Genomic DNA, 7,623 nt, shown 5'->3' with positions numbered 1-7,623 from the left:
GGTTTTGCCATGTTGGCCAGGCTGGTTTCAAACTCCTGACTTCAGGTAATTCGCCCGCCTCGGCCTCCCAAAATGCTAGGATTACAGGTGTGAGCCACCGCACCCAGCCTAATTTTTTAATTTTTTGTAGAAACAGGGTTTCACTATATTGCCCAGGCTAGTCTCAAATTCCTGGGCTCAAGCATTCCTCCCACCTTGGCCTCCCAAAGTGCTGGGATTACAGGTAAGCCACTGTGGCTGGCCTTTTCATTAGAATTAAAATTTCTTTCTGATTTTCCATTACACTTGTAGAGCTTATTTGCTCTTATCAAGCAGTTGGTGGTACCTATGGGGAGGTTTGGGGAGGTAATTTGAGAGGGAGAGGCTGATGTTCATTAGCACCCTGCCATCTCCCCATGCAAAGCAACCTCCAGTTAGTTATCAAGGACAACTGTATCCCAATAAACATGGTCTTATTGTGCACTACTACATATGGCTGATTTCTAACAAAATTGTTGATGAGGTTGTTCATTTACTGTCAATACTGCCATTGCTTGATGCACAAAAGTTAAAGGGTTTTTTCTTTCTTCTTTTTGTTAAATTTCTGATCTCTCAAAGAACTGAAGCAGTATCTTCAATATCTTGTGGAATCCAGATTGAGAATCCCTGGATTAGACTCTGGGACCTCTTCTTACATTGCTATAGAAAAACTGAACGTGTCTGCATCTGTGCTTTCCTTTATAATCAGGCAGCTTTTGCTCATCTTCTAAATCTCTCACAAGTGATGAATTTGGTGGACTTAAGTTACATCTGGAAGTTTAGCTGCAGGGTGCAGGTGAATCTGGAAAATGCTTTTTAGTTTTTAATCTTTCAAGTTCCTATGGTATAGGAAGGCACAGTAGAGGGAAATTGAGAGAGATACTGTATACCCGTATAACATATCTGTCATTATTACTGGATTTTTAAAAATGAAGACTTTCTTTCTTGTGTAGTAAAATTTTTTCAAAAGAAAACTTGAAAGTATTCATTTGCTTATTAAAAAATTTATTTAGCACCTGCAGTATGCTGACATTCTTCTAGATACTTGGGAGGCATTTCGTGAGGAAAACAAAGCTCCATGCCCTCCTGGAGCTTTAATTCCAGTGGAAAGAGATAGATAATAGTCAATACACATTGTTTTTTTTTTTTTGTTTTTTTTTTTTTTTTTTTTTTTTTTTTTTTTTGAGACGGAGTTTCGCTCTTGTTACCCAGGCTGGAGTGCAATGGCACGATCTCGGCTCACTGCAACCTCCGCCTCCTGGGTTCAGGCAATTCTCCTGCCTCAGCCTCCTGAGCAGCTGGGACTACAGGCACACGCCACCATGCCCAGCTAATTTTTTGTATTTTTAGTAGAGACGGGGTTTCACCATGTTGACCAGGATGGTCTCGATCTCTTGACCTCGTGATCCACCCACCTCGGCCTCCCAAAGTGCTGGGATTACAGGCTTGAGCCACCGCGCCCGGCCTATACATTGTTAAATAAGTTGTCTCTTATTGTGTAAATAAAAAGAGTGAAATAGTGGCTACTGAAGTCTTAGCTATTATACCATGTGAGTTTTATGTGGCTATATCAAGAACCTTGGATTTTTACCATATTTTCCCCACAATCTTGAGGAAATAATCTATTTTGGTTGCTTTGTAGTAAACAATTGTGATAAACTGCTAAGGGTCTGGATTGTGGCATTAATGTATGTATTACGATGTGGCATATATTGAGCATTTTTAAATTTATAGGAATAAACTGATTGTTCTCTCAAAAATTGGTTTCGACGCAGGTTTGTATATAACTGGTTATTCAGTAATGACAATTTTCAGAGTTGTCCTAGTCTATTTGGACTGCTGTAACAAAATACCGTAGAGTAGGTAGCTTATAAAGAACAGATGTTTCTTTCTTTTCTTTTTATTTTTCTCTTTACCATCAAATTTTATGAGAACTTTTAAATTTAATTTTATATTTTCTTGAGATGGAATCTCACTCTGTTGCCCAGGCTGGAGTGCAATGGTGTGATCTCGGCTCACTGCAACCTCTGTCTCCCAAGTTCAAGTGATTCTTCTGCCTCAGCCTCCTGAGATGACAAGCACCTGTCACCACACCTGGCTAATTTTTCTGTTTTTAGTATAGATGGGCTTTCTCCATCTTGGCCAGGCTGGTCTTAAACTATTGACCTCAGGTGATCCACCTGTCTCCGCCTCCCAAAGTGCTGGGATTACAGGCGTGAGCCACTGTGCCCGGCCAGATGTTTATTTCTAACAGTTCGGGAGGCTGGGAGGTTTAAGATCAAGGCACTGGCAAGTTCACATTTGGTGAGGATCTGTTTCACGATTCATAGATGGTGCCTTTTCACTGTGTGCTCACATGGTGCAAGGAAAAGAGCTTATTTTTTTAGGGTTGTTTTTGTTTTTTTTTTGACTATTACAAAAGTTTATTTAGCAAAAATTCTATTATGAAAATGTACATGACCTAATTTTTACATCATAGTAAAACAGGCCCTATGGAGAGAGGACATGGGTTTCTCCGCTGAACAGCCATTATTTATACTCGTTCCAAGGCTTCTAACATGATGATACTATTTCCTTGCATTACCACCATTCCAATATTGTTCTGTTGTCCGCTAGTCGCCATCTCCACACATTCATCTATCACAAGATTCATAAAGGGATCAAATCCCCGCAGTATTCCTTGGACATGTCTGCCACCATTTAATTTCAATGATAACTTCTTGTCCATAAATTTTTTCAACTCGGGAGGGTGAGCTTTGCTCGTGATGGCTACTCCGCAGGCACACAGAGGCCTTGGAATGGAATGCCTGTTTTTTTTTTTTTTTTTTTTTTTTTTTAATAAGAACTCCAAACCCATTCATGAAGGTCCCACCCTTATAACCTATTTATCTCCCAAAGGCTCCAATTTCTCATATTGTCACTTGGGGGTTAGTATTTTAACATAGGGGTTTTGGGAGGCACATAAACATTCAGACCAGAGCAAAAATGTTTAGTTATTTTTATTTCACTTATTTTTTGAGACAGGGTCTTGCTTTGTCACCCAGGCTAAAGCTCAGTGGTATGAACACAGCTCACTGCAGCCTTAACCTCCCATGCTCAAGTGGTCCTTGCATTTCAGTTTTCTGAGTAGCTGGGACTACAGGTGTATGCCACCATTCCTGGTTAATTTTTTTTTAATTTTTGTAAAGATGGGATCTTGCTATGTTGCCCAGGCTGTTCTTGAACTCCTAGGCTCAAGCAGTCTTTCCACCTTAGCCTCCAAAAGTGCTGGGATTGCAGATGTGAGTCACTGCACCCAGCTTGTTCAGTTATTTTTGAATCATCCATTTTAGAAGACAGTAAGTTCTTTGGAAGAAGACAAAGTAGATTCAGGAAGGGGCAATGGGTATGCTAGGGTCTGGAGGTAGTTTGCAATATTAAATAGGATGGTTGGGATGGGTAGTATTGAAAAAGTGATACTTGAGCCAAGGAAGCGATGGAGTTAGTTATTGCGATAGCTGGCAGAAGCACATTTCAGGCAAAAGAAACAGCTTATGCAAAGGCACTAAGGTGAGAGCCTGTTGTGTTGGAGGAAAGCTAGGAGGCCCAGCCAGTGCATCAGAGCAGGGCGAGTGAGAAGAGTTGTAGACAGGAGATGTGGTCAGGGAATTAAGGGCTGGGGGTATTCCCCTAGGGCCCTTTATGCCATTGAAATAGGCAGCAGCACAGAGCCTTGAGCAGAGTGGTGGCAAAAATCTACCTAAGGTGTTTTATCCTTCTATCCCCCAATGTATGAAAAGGATCACTAAACATGTGTTGAGAATAGACTGTAGGGGGCATGAGAGGTAGAAGGGAGACTAGTGACATTGTTGGCTTGACCATGGTAGATGTGGTAAAGTGATCAGATTCTGGATATATTTTGAAAGTAGAGTTATCAAGACTTCCTGATGTAGGACAGGAGACGAGGATGAAGCTAAGGTTTCGGTCTGAGCAACTGGAGACAGAATTGTCTTTAACTTAGATGGGAAAGCTAGGGTAGAGCACACTTGGAAGGGAAGGTCAGATCAGTTTTGCGTATGTTGAGTTGGCAATATTATTAGAGATCCAAATGGAAATGTTGAGTAATTACAAGACTAGAAGAGATCACGAAGGAAGAGACTGTAGTGAGTAGAGGATGAGAAAGGACTAAGCCCTGGGCATTCCTTTAAAGGAAACTTAGAAGTGGTCAGTGAGGTTGGCAGAAAACAAATTTCTAAGAAGAGGATGTGGTCAGCTGTATCAAATGCTGCTGATAGGACAAATAAGATGAGAACTGAGAATTGATAATTGGATTTAGTAACATGTTTATTGTTTATAAGAATGATGTTGGTGAAAAGTATGGAAATGTGTTTAACAGGATTGGAAGAGAGGGCTTGTGTGAATAAACACATCTTTGCTTTCAGAAGGAGAGAAATGGGATAGTAGCTGAATTGGGGAGATGAAAGCGAGAAAGTTTTTTTCCTAAGACACAGGAATATCATGATTTTATGGTGATGAAAATGATCCATTAAAGAGGAAAGAGTAGATTATACCTAAATTCTGAGTTCAGTTTTTATAGTCAATTTTTGCATACATTCTCAGTTCCTCTGCCCCTCTTTTGCTTTATCACACTTGCTTGGCAAAGCCACAAACTTGGTGATGAAATGCATTACTTCTGCTTCTAGGTGCCTGCACTTTCTATTACATAATTTTGTCATGAACACAAACTTTTGCAAGCTTTTCCATTTATTCTGAAGTGTTCTGGCTTCAGGCTTCAGTAATAAAAAGTGAACTGTAAGGGATACACTGGCCTAGCCTCAGGATAATAGGGTTGAGAGCTAACCTTTTTCCCAGGGACTCTGAAGCCTAGAAAGCAGAATTCTTTGAGGTTGTCTGTGTCTTTAGTGAAAATTATTTGCCATGGGTTAGATGCTTGACACTGCTGAGCGTGTTCCACAGTTGTGGGCCATGGAGATATAGAGGAGGTAAAAAGTTACTATTTGCAATTCCAAAGTTTTAGTTAGCCCTGTTTCATAGTCTTCCTCTGTCATCCTTATTATTTCTGAGTGCTAGATTTCTAGTTTCCTGGGTTTTTCTTAGCAGAATACCTGTTCCTTCTTCTCCCTTAATTTTCTTTTCTGTCACTGTAGGCTTAAACATAACCAACCTTCCTTCCTCCCTCCCTCCCTTCTTCGGAATTCTTGTTGCTTTATTTTGTTTTATTTTTTTTGAGACAGAGTCTCACTCTGTCGCTCAGGCTGGAATGCAGTGGTGTCATCTCAATATACTGCAACCCAACCTCCGCCTCCTGGTTCAAGCGATTGTCCTGCCTCAGCCTCCCGAGTAGCTAGAATTATAGGCATGGACCACCAGGCCAGGCTAATTTTTTTATTTTTTGTAGAGGTAGGGTTTCTCTATGTTGATCAGGATAGTCTCGAACTCCCGACCTCAGGTGGTCCTCCCACCTTGACCTCCCAAAGTGCTGGGATTACAGGCATGAGCCATGGTGCCGAGCCCTTTATTTTTGATAAACTGCTATAATAAGCTCCTATTAGAAGTTTTTTAGACATTACACCACATTGTCTTGATATTCTGATCATATATACACACACATATATATGCATTTTTTAAGAGATGTTTAACAGATATATACTATATGTTGAATATTTGCAGTCAAATATTCTTAAATACATTATCTTGTGGCGTATCACTTTCAAGTTAAAATGCCAGAAACGACACCAATATCTACAATTATTTTAAGGAATGTTATATAATGACACATTAAGGTGTACATTCTTTTGACTTATAATTCTTAAAAGAATAATAATAGCAAAAATGATGCAAAACCTTCAGTGTGAGATTATGATGAAGCTACATTTTACAAAAATATAGCGTAAAATGGCAATAATCCCATTCAACATCCTGGACTAGATTCCTTCAGGAGGGGCTGATAACTTATACAGCTGAACTTTAAAGTTTACAGATAAAGACAGTTAAATACTGCTACTGAGAAATATCTCTCTTATAATGTATACAACTTTCAGGCCACAGTTTTGAAGATCTGAAGTAGTATGTTGGTTTGATAAACTAGTCAGTTGGCACTTATGAACACATTTATTGTTTTGCCATCTTTAAAATACATTTTCAGAGTATCACTAGAACTTTTGATGTACTTTACAAATTCCTTGTTTTAGTGTTCAAGTGCCCTGTGGTTCTGGTATTGCTATTTTTTTTTTTTTTTTGAAAGAAAGAGAAAGAGGGAGAGAGAACAGGAGTCTTGCTCTATTGCCCAGGCTGGAATGCAGTCTAAAAATAGGTATTGAAAACCTCTTTTATGCTGATAATTGTGCTTAACAGCGGAGACAGGAAGGAATAAGGGAAGAAAATAACAAACAAACAGCCAACTAATATTTCATTTAAGTCTGTGAAATGCTATGCAAATGCTGAAGAGTGATTTACTTCCAATTATGTGGTCACTTTCAAAATAGGTATAATATGATACTGAGAAAAATGTATGTTCTGTGGACCTGGGGAGAATAATTCTATAAATATTCACCGAGTTTACTTGTTCCAGGTCTGAGTTCAAATCATACATGTCCCTGTTAATTTTCTATCTCATTTATCTGTCAAATATTAACAATGTGGTGTCAAAGTCTCCTGCTATTATTGTGCGGGAGTCCAAGTCTCTTGATAAGTCATTAAGAACTTGTCTTATGTATCTGGGTGTTCCTATATTGGGTGCATATATATTTATGATCATTGACTCCTGTTGTTGCATTGATCCTTTTACCATTATGTAATGTCTTTCTTTGTTTCTTTTAGTCTTTGTTACTATTAAAGTCTATTTTGTCAGAGACGAAAGTTACAACTCCTGTTTTCTTTTTTTTTTTTTTTTGCTCTCCATTTGATTGGCAAGTCTTCCACCAACCCTTTGTTTTGAGTCTCTGTGCGTCCTTGCTTATGAGATGGATCTGGATACAGCGAACCGATGGGTTTTGACTTTTCATTCAATTTGCCTGTCTGTGTCTCTGATTGGGGCATTTAATCCATTTAAATTTAGGATTAATATTGATACTTGTGAGTTTAATAATGTTGTTTAATGCTCGCTGGCTATTTTGCCCATTAGTTGATATAGATTCTTCATCATGGAGATAACTCTTTACCTTTTGGTAAGTTTTTGGGGTGACTGATACTGGTTGTTCCTTTTTGTGTATAGTGCTTCCTTCAGAAGCTCTTGTAAAGCAGGCCTGGTGGTGATGAAATCTCTGAGTGCTTGCTTGTTAGCGAAAAATTTTATTTTTCCTTCATTCATGAAGCTTAATTTGGCTGGATATGAGATTCTGGGTTGAAAATTCTTTTCTTTGAGGATATTGAATATTGACCCCCACTCTCTTCTAGTTTGCAGGGTTTCAGCTGAGAGATCTGCTATGAGTCTGATAGGCTTCCCTTTATGGGTAACCTGACCTTTCTCTCTAGCTGCCCTTAGAATGTTCTCCTTTATTTCAGCCCTGGTGAATCTAACGATTATGTGTCTTGGGGTTGCTCTACTTGAGGAAATATCTTTGTGGTGTTCTCTGTATTACCTGAAGTTGAGTATTTTCCTGCCTT

At 39.1% G+C, this 7,623-nt stretch overlaps 1 pseudogene; it reads right to left on the bottom strand.

The window, feature by feature from the left end:
• Window positions 1-2,395: 2,395 nt before the first annotated feature.
• LOC116546729 lies at window positions 2,396-2,844 on the bottom strand (annotated as a pseudogene).
• Between the last annotated feature and the right edge of the window lie 4,779 nt (window positions 2,845-7,623).

Source organism: Sapajus apella, unplaced genomic scaffold (assembly GCF_009761245.1).
Source record: "Sapajus apella isolate SASKATOON/1434 unplaced genomic scaffold, GSC_monkey_1.0 scaffold1282, whole genome shotgun sequence".
Taxonomy (NCBI): domain Eukaryota; kingdom Metazoa; phylum Chordata; class Mammalia; order Primates; family Cebidae; genus Sapajus; species Sapajus apella.
Note: the sequence above shows the minus strand (reverse complement) of the source record. Positions and strands in the feature narration are given on the sequence as shown.